Source organism: Mirounga leonina, unplaced genomic scaffold, assembly GCF_011800145.1.
Source record: "Mirounga leonina isolate KUSES-001 unplaced genomic scaffold, KU_Mleo_1.0 Mir_168, whole genome shotgun sequence".
Taxonomy (NCBI): Eukaryota; Metazoa; Chordata; class Mammalia; order Carnivora; family Phocidae; genus Mirounga; species Mirounga leonina.
This window is the reverse complement of record NW_023270426.1, coordinates 64,627,554-64,643,013: the sequence shown is the minus strand read 5'-3', so window position 1 is coordinate 64,643,013 and position 15,460 is coordinate 64,627,554. Positions and strand designations below refer to the sequence as shown.

Genomic DNA, 15,460 nt, shown 5'->3' with positions numbered 1-15,460 from the left:
AACATTGGATAATCAAAAGACTTAGGTTTTAGTCCAGACTCTAACTAACCAACTCTATAACTTTGGGAAAGACCTCTAACTGTTCTGGGTTTCTTTTTTTCGTAACATGGAGGATTGATAATCAAGACAATCTCAGAGGTCCCCCTTCCTCCTCAAAAATGTTTGCATCAAAATTTTTATTTTTTACCATGATCATTTTAACATTTACATATCGTGTTCACAGATCAATAAAAGCAATTAATTATAGGAAAGTCCTACTATGTCTGAGGGTGGCTTTCACCATGTGAAAATAAAAAGCATGAAGAAATTCTATGGTCACAAGATGACTGCCACAGCTCCAAATATCACATCTTCGCAAAGGAAAGTCCAAAGCAGTAAGGATAGTAAGGACAGAGATTTCTTTTATATATCTGTGTAATAAGGAGGCAAGCCCTTCCCAGAAGTCTTTGAGCAAACTTCTCTTCAGATCTCATTGGCCAGGAATGAGTCACAGGCCCATGCCATAGCAACAAAGGAAAAAAGGAGGACCAGTATTTAGCAATTTTCAGCCTTTGCAGGAGAGACAGGCTCTAAAAGCACAAAATGAAGAGGAGAGAAAATTATTCATTAGGCAACAAACAGAGTCAGCCAGAGACTAAAGTGACTTTAGAACCTTTGTAACAGATTCTAACAGCCTTCTACCAAGATACAGAGCAGGGTCTTCAGTGGATTCAGTGAGAGATAAAGATTTTATTGATATCAATTTTTGTCAGTCATGCCAACAACTTTGGTGTGGCCTAGGCAATGTCACTTACTACCTATATGACCTTGGATAAATTATTCAGTATCTCTACTGTCCTTAGTTTCCTGATCTATAAAATAGGTATAGTACTTACCTCAAATGTTTGTTCTGAAGATTAAATAAGAGAACATGTATAAAGTGCCCGTTCAGTCCCTGACATGCAGTAGATACACAATAAATATTTTCACTCTCTTTTCCCTCTTCTTAACTTACCCTTCCATGCCCCTCTTAGAAAGAAATCCCTTAATATAATTAAGGGATTATTAATTATATATATTATATATATTACTTACATATATATTAATTTTATATAATCTAATCTACCTACCTCCCCGCCTCTCGCTGCCTCCCCAAAACCTCCCCAACCCTCTCTGTTTCCTAACTACATACTTCTTGAAAAGGGGCTGCAGGTAAACAATTCTTAAAAGTGGGTTATTAATGACCTGGCAGAGTATATATTGTGATGCCTATCTCCATTCTCTCAGGATCAACTAAACATACATCTCTCCAGTGAGTTTCCTTAGGAAAGGCATTAGGGGACATGGTCATAGTGAGATGAGAAGATTCTCTGAGATTGGTCATCTATTCATGTTGTCCAGAAACAATCATTAAGAGGGAACTGGATTAGTGATGAAGAATAACTAAAGGTGACAGGAGGACTTACAACCCTGGTTGATAGCCACCATTTATAAGAATTATCCCCCTTTCCCTCCTCCCATCCCATTAGGATAATAGACATTGGCACATGTAGCTAGAAGAAACTTGCCTCGATCAAGCAAAAACATTTAGAGAGCCTACTATGTACAATGACTAACCTAGGCAAGCCCCCATTTATCTCCCCCACTCAGTCCCAAATCATTCCCTACCCATCCAAAGGCTACTTTTGGGCCATGAGACAGGGACAGCATGGATGAGAAGCACCAAACAGTTTTGAATAGACTCTCAAAAAGAAAGGTATAGACCCAGCTCTTGAGTGTGCAATGCAAGTAGATAGGGGGAAAAAGAATAAAAGAGATTTTCTTAAGGAATGGGATTATATGCTAAGCCTTCCCCTTTATGAGTTCAAGAAATGCAATCTAAAATTTGTATTTAAATTGAGATTACATATTTGCTGTTGTGATATAGCTCAAACAAATTTGCCACATGGCCCATGACATTATATACACTTAAAATATAATAAGTGTGATAATATCTCATTTTTACTGAGCACTTATCCTGTGCCAGCCATAAACTATGTGCTCTACAGTCATTTCTTCATTTACAGCTTCATTTACAATGGCCCTAAGATTGGAACACCTATTATCTCTATCTTTCACTGGAACAAACTAAGATTTCAAGAGCAAGGCCTGCCATAGAGTCACTCTAAATCCCACCTGGTACTGCCCCAACTGGTGCCTTGCCTGTGTTTTGCCCAGCCTCCTATGATTATCTCTAGTGTCACACTTAGCAGACTGTATTGAAATGAGCTTTTAACTGGTCTTTCTCATCAGCTGGTTTAAGCCATTTGTCTTTAGATCCTAAATCTAGTACAACAGAGGAGTTAGATAAATATACAAATATAGATTGAATCAATGACCAAATAAACTGGAAAACAGACAATATATAAGGAGTGCTAAGTTCAGAAGAAGGGATGTGACCAGTAGTTGCAGAGGGTGGAAAAGGCTTTATGGATGAGGCAGGGCCTGCGCCAAGCTTCGAAGAGGGAGAAGACTTAAATGTGTAGGGAAGATGGGAGAACATTCTGGGAAGAGAATATTTTAGCAAGGCCAAATACCTTAAACGTTTTTAGGTACTAATTCTACCTCTCCAACAGAGTATTTTTAGTTGCATAGTTCATTATGCCATAGGACGAATAAGTGTATTACATTATTTCCATTTCAGCCAGCCCCTTCTGCTGGACCACAGGCATGAAATGTGGCTTCTGCTTCCGTAAGATCTTTTTTCCAGATCAACAATCCATTGAAAGTACAAGACTGCATCGAAGTCAGAAACCCCATGGACAACTTCATCTAACCATATATATTGCCTTAAAAAAAATTTAATAGGGAAAAATGGGAAATATTTCGGGGCTAAGTAATCAAGTACAGTTTACTGTGCAAAAAAAGTGAATATGGAATGCCAAATGTAAAAAAAAAACCCTAGTATATATTGTGTAAGTCACAATTTGTGACTTAGTGTAAGTCAAATAGCGTCCCCAAATGATAGACTCACATTCGAAACCCAGGCAAAATCTTTTAAAGAATCGAAAATTCTAGTGTTTTAAAAAAGCAAGAAGTCACGCATTCTTGGTTTTTGTTACTCAGACTCAGAACCTTTAAGTAACTAGGGTAAGAAATAAAACATAAGAAAATAACTCTCGTTTAACTTTTGGAAATTTTTGTTATAAGATACATTAGAAAGTATGCATATTATAAGCATACCACTATCTGAACATATCCATGTGACCAATGCCTAGCTCAAGAACAGAACATTTACAGTACTCCAGAGGCTTATTTCTTGACTCCTTTCACTCACCCCTCCTAAGGACAACCATCTTCCTATTTCTAATACCACAGGTAAGCTTTGCCTGTTTTTGTATTTTATAAATGAGAGGCTATAAATCTTGTATTATTTTTGGAGCTGGCTTCTTTTACTTGACATTATATTTCTGAGATTCAACCATTGTTGTGGGTAGCTATAGATCATTCATTGTCATTTTTGTCCAACAGTAATTCTCAAAGTGTGGTTCATAAGTGTAGTTCAAAGTATGGTCCAGAAGTAAGCAATTTCCATAAATATAGTAAGATATAATTTGTCTATTTTGCTGTATTGATATTTGTACTGATGATACAAAAGCAAAAGTATGTAAAATTGCTGGTACCTTAGCATAAATCAAGGCAATGGCGCCAAACTGTACCAGTCATCATTCTAACATTGTTCAACACCATGCACTACCAGTCAACAAACACATCAAACAAAAAAATGCCAATTTTATTTGATAATGTCCTTAGTAAACAAATTGTTAATTGCATTAGATTTCAACCCTTGAGTACATGTCTTTTTAATATTCTGTGTGACGTAAAGTATACATGAAATACTTCTACTGCATCCTAGAGTATAATGGATGAAAAAAACTCATGAGGAAAAGCAATGTGAATTACAAGCTAAACTAGTCACTTTTGTCATGGCACACAAATTCACTTAAAAGACTGACAGGAAAACTATGGTTACTGAAATCTGGGGATTTGGCAGACATTTTCTCAAAAATAAATGAAAGGAGCCCTTAATTTCAGGGAAAACAATGGGCAGTAATTGATGTCAATGACAAAACTTCAACTTCCAAACAAAAATTAGAATTTTGTAAAGTATGTTCACTACCATGAATTTGACAGCTTCCCAACATTTAAAGACTTAACTATATGTGATTTTAAAATATTAGATTGCAAACTGTAAAACAACACCTCTGTTCTCATTAATATTTTGGGCAAAATAAAGTCATTCTTTTAAAAAATAGTTATTTATGTTACCATGCAATGTGTTTAGTGTTGTTATTTTTAGATGAATTTATAATAAATATTCTTTAAATTTCTCAGTTTTAAATCATAATGTGGTAAACTTGAATAGCTATAATCTACCTAATCAAAAGCTCTTTAAAGCCCTCAATAATTTTTAAGGGCATTAAGGGTCATCAGACCATGAAGTTTGAGAACCCCTGCTATACAGTATTCCATTATAAGCAGAGGTTTAATTTTAACAGTAATTTCTGGGAATATTCTTGAGATAGTATATATTTAGCTTAATTTCCTCTCCTGGCCTTTCTACTTGTGGCTTCTTCTGCTCTCCAACCCTTCTTGCACTGGGCCAATCAGATCATTCTTCAGCCCAGTACTTACAGTGTCTGTTAAATCAGGTGCACTTTCTTCCTCCTGGCAGGAATATCCCAGAAGGCCTTACCAGGAATGTAGGCCTGTGCTGTGGCTTTAAGGATTTAGCCAGAAGGAGGTCAGAGGAGGACAGAGCAAACTAGAGCAATGCAAGCAAAAGACTTTTTCTTGGATTATGGACATGGTTTCCTGGGCTTCTCAGTTTAACAGAATCTTCTAACACCAAATATGAAACAATCTCCCTGTGTCCCTGCAACATATAACCCAGTTTTATTCTCTTCTAAATGTCTATCACTACCTGCCTTTTTTCTTGTTTTTTATTTCTCTGTTTTCTTTCTTCCCCACTGCTTTTCCCAGAATGCGAGCTCCAAGACTGCAGAGACTTTTTCTGTTTTGTTTACTGACTAGAACTGTGCCTGGAACACAGTATGTACCTAATATATATTTGTTGAATAGATTAGTCATTCTCTCTTCAGAAGTCTGTTTATTTTGCAACGCATAAAAGACAAAGGAAAATTCTAAGATCCAGAATTCATTTTATTTCATGGGATAGGTTTTCCCCCATTTGGGCATATAAGAAAATAATGGCATAAAATATTTTACAAAGTTTCCAGTAGCTATATTTTGACTTAAAATATTGTCTCTCCTTTTCTTAGTTTTATCCCATTATTCCTAGCCATATAGACAGTTGCTGCCAAATAACTTCACAACTCCTTGGAAATATATGACTTATAAAGAATAGATTTCCATCACATTTATTCTAAAGTATATGTTACTTAAGCTCAATATATATAGTAATTTATATATTTCATTATAAATTATATTCTCCATTCTGATTGTTAAATGTTTTCAACTCATGAGGATTTTTCCATGTAATCTTGTAGAAAAGAGCCACTTCCTGATATTGGTTTTTAAGACTTTTGAAACTAAAAGAAAAAAACTTTTCTTTTTTTTTTTTAGAGAGACAGAGAGAGAATGAGAGGAGAATGAGCAGAAGGTGGGGGGAGGGGCAGAGAGAGAGAATCCCAAGCAGGCTCCAGGCCCAGCATGGAGCCTGACACTGGGCTTAATCTCACGACCCCGAGATCATGACCTCACCCAAAATCAAGAGTTGGATGCTTAACTGACTGAGCCACCCAGGTGCTCCTAGAAGAAAATATTTTTATTTAAATGTTGCCAGTATGCTCTATATGTACCAACATAGAAAGTTCTCCAAGGTATGCTATTAAGTCTATCTATAATGTAAGAGGTAGAACAGCATATACACTTTATTTGTTTTTTTCTTTTTAAAGAAAAAATATATAGTCCTAGATATATTTGCATGTGTGCAGATTGGCTCTGACAGAAGACAACTGAAAACTGGAGAACATGGTTGCCTCTTGGGAGGAGGATGGGAAGACTGGGGGAAAGGGTGGAAGGAGACTGACTCTTTAACATGTCCTTTTCAGTATCTTTCAAATTTTGTATACTTGTGTGCATTTTTATTTAATTTTTAGGTAGTAAATTTTATAGATAAAAGAGTGTTTACATGTACCAGTTAAAAGACAGAGATTGGCAAAGTAGATTAAAAAACATGACCCAACTATAAGCTGTCTACAAGAAACTCACTTCAAATTTAACACAGGGAGGTTGAAAGTACAAGGATAGAAAAAGACATATTATGCAAATGTTAATCAAAAGAAAGCAGGAGTAGCCATATTAATATCAGATAAAGTAGACTTAAGAACAAAAATTTACCACAGACAGAGAATGACATGACATAATGATAAAATGGTCAATCCATCAGGAGGACAAGGCAATCCTGGATGTGTATGCACCAAACTACAGAGCTACAAAATATCTGAAGCAAAACTGGTGAAATTGAGAGGATAAATAGACAAACCTACAATTATAGAGATGTTAGCATTCCTCTTTCAACAACCGGCAGAAACCAGACAGAAAATCAGCAATGATACAGAAAATTCTATAACACCAACAACGAACAGAGTCTAATCAACATTTATGGAACAGTCCACCCAACAACAGCAGAACTCACATTCTTTTCAAGAGCCATAGAACATACACTGAGATAGACCATATCATAGGCCACAAAACAAATATCAACAAATTATAAAGAATTCAAATCCTAAGAGTGTGTTCTCTTACCATAATGAAAGCAAACTAGAAATCAACAACAGAAAGAAAAACAATACATTTCTAAATAATCCACAGCTCAAGAAGATGCCTCAAGAGAAATAAAAAATTACATTGAACTGAGTGATAATGAAAGTACAACATATAAACATTTGTGGGACACAGCTAAAACAATGCTGAGAGGGAAAATTATAGTACTAATGCTTACAATAGAAATGAGGGAAAGTATCATATCAGTAATCTAAACTTCCACCTCAAGAACCCAGGAAAAGAAGGAAAAGTAAACCCAAAATAAATAGAAGAAGGAAATAATAAAAAACAGAAATCAATGAAACCAAAATTTGGTTCTCTTTAAAGATTAATAAAATTGACAAATCTCTAACAAGACTGACAAAGGAATAAAAGAGAAGCCACAAATTACCAATACCAGAAATTTAAAAAGGGATATCATGACAGACTCTGCATAATACAGGAATACTGCAAATAAGTGTACACACATAAGTCTGATAATTTACATGCAATGGACCAACTCTTTGAAAAGCACAAAGCACCACAATTAACCCAGTATGAAACAGATAAATTGCATTGTCCAACAATTATTCAGGAAATGATTATTTCATAATTTAAAAATTCATAATTTAAAAGCTCAAAGAAAATCTCCAGCCCTTGACGGTTTCACTAGAGAATTCTTCCAAATGTTTATAGGAGAATTAAAAAAACAATTTTATACAATCTCCTCCAGAAAACAGAAGAGGAGAGAGCAATCTCAATTCATTTTATGAAGATAATATACCCTGATAGTACACAATGTGAGTATAAGAAAAGAAAACTACAGGCCAATATCACTCATAAAAATACATGTAAAAGTCCTTAAGAAAACACTAGCAAATAGTATTCAGCAATAAATAAAAAGAATTACATACCATGACCAAGTAGAATTTATTCCAGGGATGCAAGTTTAGTTCAATATTTGAAAATCAGTGTAATCTACCATATTAATAGTCTAAAGGAAAAAATATATGATCATATCATTTGATGAGAAAAAGCATTTGACAAAATTCAACACTCATTCATGATAAAAACTCTCAGAAAAGTAAGAATAGAGGGGAACTTCTTCAACTTAATAAAGCTGACATCATACATAATGATGAAACACTACATGCCCTTCCTCAAAGATCAGGAACAAAGCAAAGAAATATGTACTCTTATTCAACATACTACTGGAAATTGTAGCCGTTATAATAAAGCAAGAAAAGGAAATAAAAGGCATACTGATCAGAAAGAAAGAAGACTATCCTTATTTACAGATGACATAATTGTCTACATAGAAAATTCCAAGAGCTCTACAAGAAAACTTCTAGAAATACTATGTGAATTCAGCAAGGCGGCAGGATACAAAATAAATATTCAAAAAATCAATTTCACTTCTTTGTACTGACAATGAACACCAAAATTAAAAATATACCAATTACAATCATTCAAAAAAATGAAATACTTATGTGTAAATCTAACACTATAGTACTATATTGTATTTGCATTTGTATGACAAAAACTACAAAATGTTAATTAAAGAAATCAAAGAAAACCTAAATATATGGAGAGACATACTGTGTTCATGGACTGGAAGACACAAGATAGTAAAGGTGTTGCTTCTTAAATTCATATACAGCTGAGGGGCGCCTGGGTGGCTCAGCTGGTTAAGCGTCTGCCTTCGGCTCAGGTCATGATCTCAGGGTCCTGGGATCGAGCCCCGCATCGGGCTCCCTGCTCGGCAGGAAGCCTGCTTCTCCCTCTCCCACTCCCCCTGCTTGTGTTCCCTCTCTTGCTGTCTCTCTCTGTCAAATAAATAAAATCTTTAAAAAAAAAATTCATATACAGTCGACCCTTGAACAACACAGGTGTTAGGGATGCTGACTCCTCACACTGTCAAAAATCCACATACAACTTTTGACTTTCCAAAAACTTAACCACTAATAGCTTACTGTTGACTGGAAGCCTAATCTGTAACAAAAACAGTCTATTAACACATATTTTCTATGCTACATGTATTATATACTATATCATTACAATACAGTAAGTTGGAGAAAAGAAAATGTTATTAAGAAAATCATAAAGAAAACAAAATACATTTAGAGCACTATACTATATTTATCCAAAAAAAATGTGTATAACTAGATGGGAGCTGTTCAAACCCATGTTGTTCAAGGGTCAACTGTATAGGTTTAAACTAATTTCCAGAAGCTTTGCAATTACAGGCAAGATTATTCTTTATTTATGTGAAAAGGCAAAGGAACTACAATATTAAAAAAACTAATTTTCTAAAAGAATAATAATGGGGGAGAAATCAGTCTACCCAATTTCAAGACTTATTGTGTAGCTACAATAAACAAAACTGTGCAGTGTTGGTGGAGTGATAGACACACTGATTAACAGAACAGGGTAAAAACCTAGAAAGAGACCCATACAAATTTGGCCAGCTGACTTTTGACGAAGGTGAAAAACAATTTAACAAAGAAAGGATAGCCTTTCAACCCATGGTGCTGGAGCAATTGGACATCTATAGGAAAATAACTAAATAAGAACCTTGGCCTAAACCTCCCATCTTATATAAAAATAAATCCAAAATGGATGATGGATTTAAATGTAAAATCTAAAACTATGCTACCTTTTCAATGTTAGGAAAAAAACAGGAGAAAATCTTTGGGATTGAGATCTAAGTAGAGTTCTTAGACATGACACCAAAAATACAATCTATAAGAGGGAACATTGATAAACTGGGCTTCATCAAACTGAAAACTTTTGCCCTGCAAAAAACCATAAGGAGGATAAAAAGACAAGCTACATACTGGAACAAAATATTTGTAAATTACATGTTTGACAAAGGACTGGTAAGGGTATATTAAGAACTCTAAAAACTCAACAGTTAAAAAACAAGCCATTCAATTAGAAAATGGGTAAAAGACATGAAGATGTTTGTCCTTGACATAGTAGTCGTTTGCAGAAGACTTGAATTTAAAGACTATAAAAATGATATATAGATATGAACTTCACACGCTGGACAAGAAACTAAAAAAATAAACAGGCTGTACTTTGGAATTCCTAGTCATGATATTATTTAGGACTAAATAATTCAGAATGTTTAGGTGCTAAACTAATAAACTGTAGGTCAACTTCTGTGGGTAGAGCTGGGGTCTTCACCATATGGCATTCTCAATGTCAATCCCAGGAACGGTCTGAACTAGAAATGTGGGGGACTCTGGGGAATGAGACTTTTACTGGAGAGATGAAAACCTCTCTTCTCCTTGGAGGCCTCTTGGGAGTATTTCAACATTCCCAGACTGAGCTAGTGAGTAAGAAATGCCTTTAGCCACCCTTAGATATGGCTGTCCTAGAAGCTATATTGTAGACACAAGTTATTCTGTGTGGTACTTCCCAATATCGCTCTGGTCCACTCCCATGTTGGATGAAATTTTGTGGGAATTTCAGCCTGGTCTCTGATGTGTAGAATTTGAAGAAGAACTGGTTTCTGCTTTGCCCTGAGTAGCTAAGGGTACAGAAAGGACTCCTGCCACCCAAAACCAGGTCAGAAAGATGGTTAAACATCTTTGAGTGTCAACTTCACAAGGGTCACTGAAAACAGAGGCAACGGGCAGTGGCTTTGCCCAAATGAAAGAACATACAAGACCTGCTCCATCCTGCATATCCTTTGGAACACAGGGAAAGTTGGTGGAACATTTGAGAGAGGTGCTAATTTTGAGCAATCAGGCTGCTCTGTGAGACGAGCTCAGATCACTTGGGTATTTAGAGGAAATAAGATAATATTTTGTAGTCATTGGTTGTTGAGGCTGGTACATTTGGGTTTTACTAAGTTAGAGAAAAGTTCAATTTCCCCTTTTCAATAACACAATGTCTTTTCATTAGAAGCCTGAAATAGCAGGGTTTTTCTCTGGTCTTCCATTCCTTTGAAACCCTACTCATAATTAGCTTCCCACAACTCCTAGGTTTCTTCCACCATTACTCATCATCCTGGTCTATTTGTGTTACAGATTATGATTCTCAACCTCCATTGGCTTCACCAAGGTTAGTACCATTTTTTTATTTTAAGTCTATATTGCTAATCTTTGGGGAACATACCTACTTTTCCCTTATTACTATATTTAGTACCTTCAAATTAATCTGATATATTCACAGAGGTTCTTAATCTGAGGTCTTGTGGCTATAGAGATGCATGGATAAAATTCAAGCTGTCTGTGAGTTTGGACAGGAAAAAAAGTCACATCTTTATTTTCATTAACCTCTAACCCTAGTTGAGCATTTCCTTCTTTTATTAATGTAAGCAACAAATTACAGTGAAATAAATGGAACATAAAATCTACTTTTATATTGAATTCTAATTGTTTCAGGTATCTCAAAATTCACTTATGTTCATCACTAGTTAAAATTATGATTGTTATTAGATGTGCCACTAGATCTTGTTATTTAATATGTCATATATGAGTATATCACACAAAATATAAAACACATATATTACATCATAAATTTAAAAAATATTTTGATAACTCTTTCAATCAATATAATTGGTTTCTTCTTAACCCTATGTATTTATGTAAAAACTAACAAAGAAAACAAACCACCAACCTTATTCTGAGAAAGGATCCATAGGCTTAACTGTCCAAGGGAATAACGGCACTAGAATGATTTAAAATTCTTGGAAGAGCCAAATGTCTCTACAACACAATGGCAAAAAGATTAAAAGCAACCTAAATGCTCAATGACAGAAGATTGGTGAAATAAATTATGATGTATATTTAGAGTGGAATATTATGCAGTCACTCAACAACGCTATAGAACACTGTTTAGTGGCATACATAGGTATATATCACAATGTTTTATAAAAGAAAAAGTTGTGGGGCGCCTGGGTGGCTCAGTTGGTTAAGCGACTGCCTTCGGCTCAGGTCATGATCCTGGAGTCCCGGGATCGAGTCCCGCATCAGGCTCCCTGCTCGGCAGGGAGTCTGCTTCTCCCTCTGACCCTTTCCCTCTCATGCTCTCTCTATCTCATTCTCTCTCTCAAATAAATAAATAAAAAAAATCTTTAAAAAAAAAAAAAAGAAAAAGTTGTACATGATTATTTTTTGTAAATCAAACACACATATACATATACTTACAATACACATATATAAAAAATGGGTGTCAAGATACAGAAAAATGCTAACGCTTATTTACAGATGGTGTGTAATAATTTTTACTCAACTCATTTCTGAAAATTTTCTATCAGATTTTCTATTTTTTGCAAGAAAAATAAAAATTATTATCTTTAAAGAAATGAAGTCCTAAGAAATGATCCAAAGGAAATGTCATTCCTACCCCTGATCACCTATACATTCATTCATTCAACACATAAACTTCAGCTCAGTGGTTAATGTTATAGGATGAAGTAATATTATCTACAAGATCCACTATCATTATGGAAAAACATTTACTGATTTTCATACAAATGATTTTGCAGCTGAACCAGTAAAAAAGTTAATTAAGTATGATTTATCAATTTTCTAGGCTATGGAACCCAAAGTCAAATCTGTCTTTAGCACAAGTATCGGATATTCATTCCTTTCAAAATTGTGTCCCACCAACCAATAATTTTGTCTTCAGAAAGTCCTTTCTGTCTTGTTTTATTTTTGCTGATTTGTGTTTTTGCTTTTTGAGTGTCCTGTAACAAATAACATAAATTTAGTTTTCCATCATACAAATCCTATTAAAAAATAAGCATATTTTATAACAACATATGTTTCTGAATTCACATTCCCCACAACAAAAACTTCTATTTCCTCTATAACTGTGTCATACTTTACAATTTTTAATAATTCTGAATCTTATACTGGAAAAGATATTCACTGTTATTTTACTATATCTAGGTATTAGGAATTCCAAATGCTACTGAGATAAACATGACCATCAGACTCCTTATATGCTAACCTTTTGCTAACATGTTATATGCTAACATTAGCTGGAAAAAATATACTAAGTTTTAAAAATGCTCCTAACTAAAGGTTTATGACTTTAAAATACAGCTCTTCTAAAATTAGACATTCAGCTAATATGCAAGATGTGACTATAAAGTAATTGGCCTGATATTATTGTTTTTGTTCATAAAAACACCAGAAATTACATAAGACAGGATGTCATCCCCTCTGAGTAGTCACCTACAGGCTAACTTGAATGACACTTACCTTTGCCCAGAACAATATCAGGACCTTTCTTTTGGACTTGTCTTTAGTCTGTTCCTTTTTATTTTAAACATATGTCTTCATAGGCAGCCAAATTTTGTCCTTTTGAGTTGGATTTGATCTTCATCGATAGCTAAAAGTAATCTAGAATAGGATTGGGGCCTTGGATGTACCAGGTAGAATGAAGTAGATATGAAAGAAGGATTGAGGAAAATGCAGGATGACACTCCCTGTGAGGGGTGATACTCAAAGTACTCAACAAAAGGTATGACAGGACAGAGACCAATCAAAACAGATGTCACTGGAGCAAGGTCCTGGAGAACACTGACCAAGATCCAGGTATTAATTTTTTAGTTGCTGGGTTGTGAGGTGTTCTAAAGAGTCCTAGAAGACAAACTGTAGCATTGGGGATAGGTGGGCATTTGGGGGTTTCTGAGCTGTGGCATTTACCAAACAATAAAGGAGATTTGAAGTATTTTAAAATCCACTATTAGTCTTTCCCAAAAGTGAAGAGGCCAGTGCTGTTTATGTGTAGCTCAGGCATTGACTCTGAAGGTATTGCCCAAGAGTTGTTTGAAGGTGTTGAGAGCAATAATATTGGGATAAATGTACAGGAAGCCAGGGTAACTATTTTGAAGGGCATTGCTTATCTGAATATTTAGATTCTTTAAACTCATTTAGAACAGGCACCATGCCTATTTCATTTTTCTCCCTAGCTCCTAACACAATGCTTGGCATATAGTGGTTGCTTAATAAATATTTGTTGAATGAATGGTATGTTTGTTAAAGAAAAAATAACTTCAAAGTAAAATCTCATATTTAGGGCCTTTTAAAATTTTTATTTTTTAAGGCTGTAAACTCTTCATTCTATTGGAGATAATTCTAAAAATCTCTTTAAAGAGAGAAATCTACCAATATTTATTTCTGACTCAAAATACTTTGGATAGCTGCCTACTTCTCTCTGGAAAGCAGTCCTTTTCAATGCTGTTTTCATTATCACGACTTAAAAAGCCACACGTCAATGAGAATCTGTCTCTAACTCCTTGAAGTTCCTATTATTTCTATTCACGAAGAATCTTCCTTTTAGCAGGTAGGACTTGAGGCTTTCTCAAGGCTCGAGCTGCTATACCGTGACTGTCGTCAAATATTTATCAGGCTATGGGTGTCTCGTACTATGCATCATACATCATTTACTTCTCCTAACATCACAGATCAGAAAACTGTCCCAGAAGAGCTAAGCAACTTCCCCAGATTTGCACAGCTAATAAGTGGTGAAAATATGTTCTGAATTCAGGCTCCAGAACTGAGCACCCTTAACTAACACAGTATAATAAGGAACAAGAGCTTGTTTATCTTATATAGACAGGATAGAAATTGAAGGATTTCCCATACCTAAGAAGTACCTGAGAACTCTCAATACATTGACTCTCAAAAACTAGGTTTCAGGGGCGCCTGGGTCCCAGTCGGTTAAGCGACTGCCTTCGGCTCAGGTCATGATCCCAGGGTCCTGGGATCGAGTCCCACATCAGGCTCCTTGCTTAGTGGGGAGCCTGCTTCTCCCTCCTGCTCTGCCTGCCACACCCCCTGCTTGTGGGTGCTCTCTCTGTCAAATAAGTAAATAAAATATTAAAAATAAAACAAAACAAAAAAACAAAAAACAAAAAACTAGGTTTCAGAGGGAGATTTCATTTTACATTCATTTTACAAGTGATACTGAACACATATGATGTTGAGGCACTGTTCTAGGTTCTGGGAGGACAGGTGAGAGATCCATGATCTCTTACTGTTTTGTAAACATAATGCCTAGAAATTTACTCAAGTCTTCTATGGCTACTTTTTTCATTACTCCTAGTGAGAGGAAAAAAACTGAACCCCTGTGTTCAGTCTGAATTTTGGATCCTAAGCAGTCATCATCCTTGATGAATTGCATAATAGACATATCTCTAGAAGGGAGGACATCTACTATTTTCTTCCTCTGGCTTCCCTGGGGGAATATCTGATCACCTTTGACATCCTGTCCTTATAAGGAGAACAACAGAGGGAGGGGAAGGTGGAGGTTACATGTGAAACACGTAAACTACTTGGAACACAGGTATCATCTAAACATTCCATTAATGCGGGCAGCATTTCTCTGTCACTGCAGGATTACCTGTATAATGCTGGTATTTAGAGCAAGTTCCCTACAGGCTAATGCTTTCATTTACAAATTTTAGGCTTTAGGAGGCATTTCAAGTTATACAGTGGCTTCATGTATTATCATAATTTGGAAGAGTAGAAACATTAACTGAACTTTGTACCTTCCTTGAATGATTAAGTTGTACTTTAAAGGGAGGTTAATAAATAACCAAAGAGAGGGATACTAAAGAACTAAACCTGGAATAGTAAACTGTACTAAATGCCCCAAGCAAGCTGAGAAATACAAGAAAATACTTTTTCACCATAAATCGTCTTAACAC

At 35.3% G+C, this 15,460-nt stretch overlaps 1 long non-coding RNA gene across 1 annotated transcript in view; it reads right to left on the bottom strand.

Annotated features, from left to right (window-relative positions):
- LOC118017026 overlaps window positions 1-11,699 on the bottom strand; it is a 76,564-nt gene extending 64,865 nt beyond the window's left edge. The window contains exon 1 of the long non-coding RNA XR_004681024.1: window positions 11,416-11,699. This is a non-coding gene — a long non-coding RNA (uncharacterized LOC118017026). The remainder of the gene's footprint in view (window positions 1-11,415) is intronic.
- Between the last annotated feature and the right edge of the window lie 3,761 nt (window positions 11,700-15,460).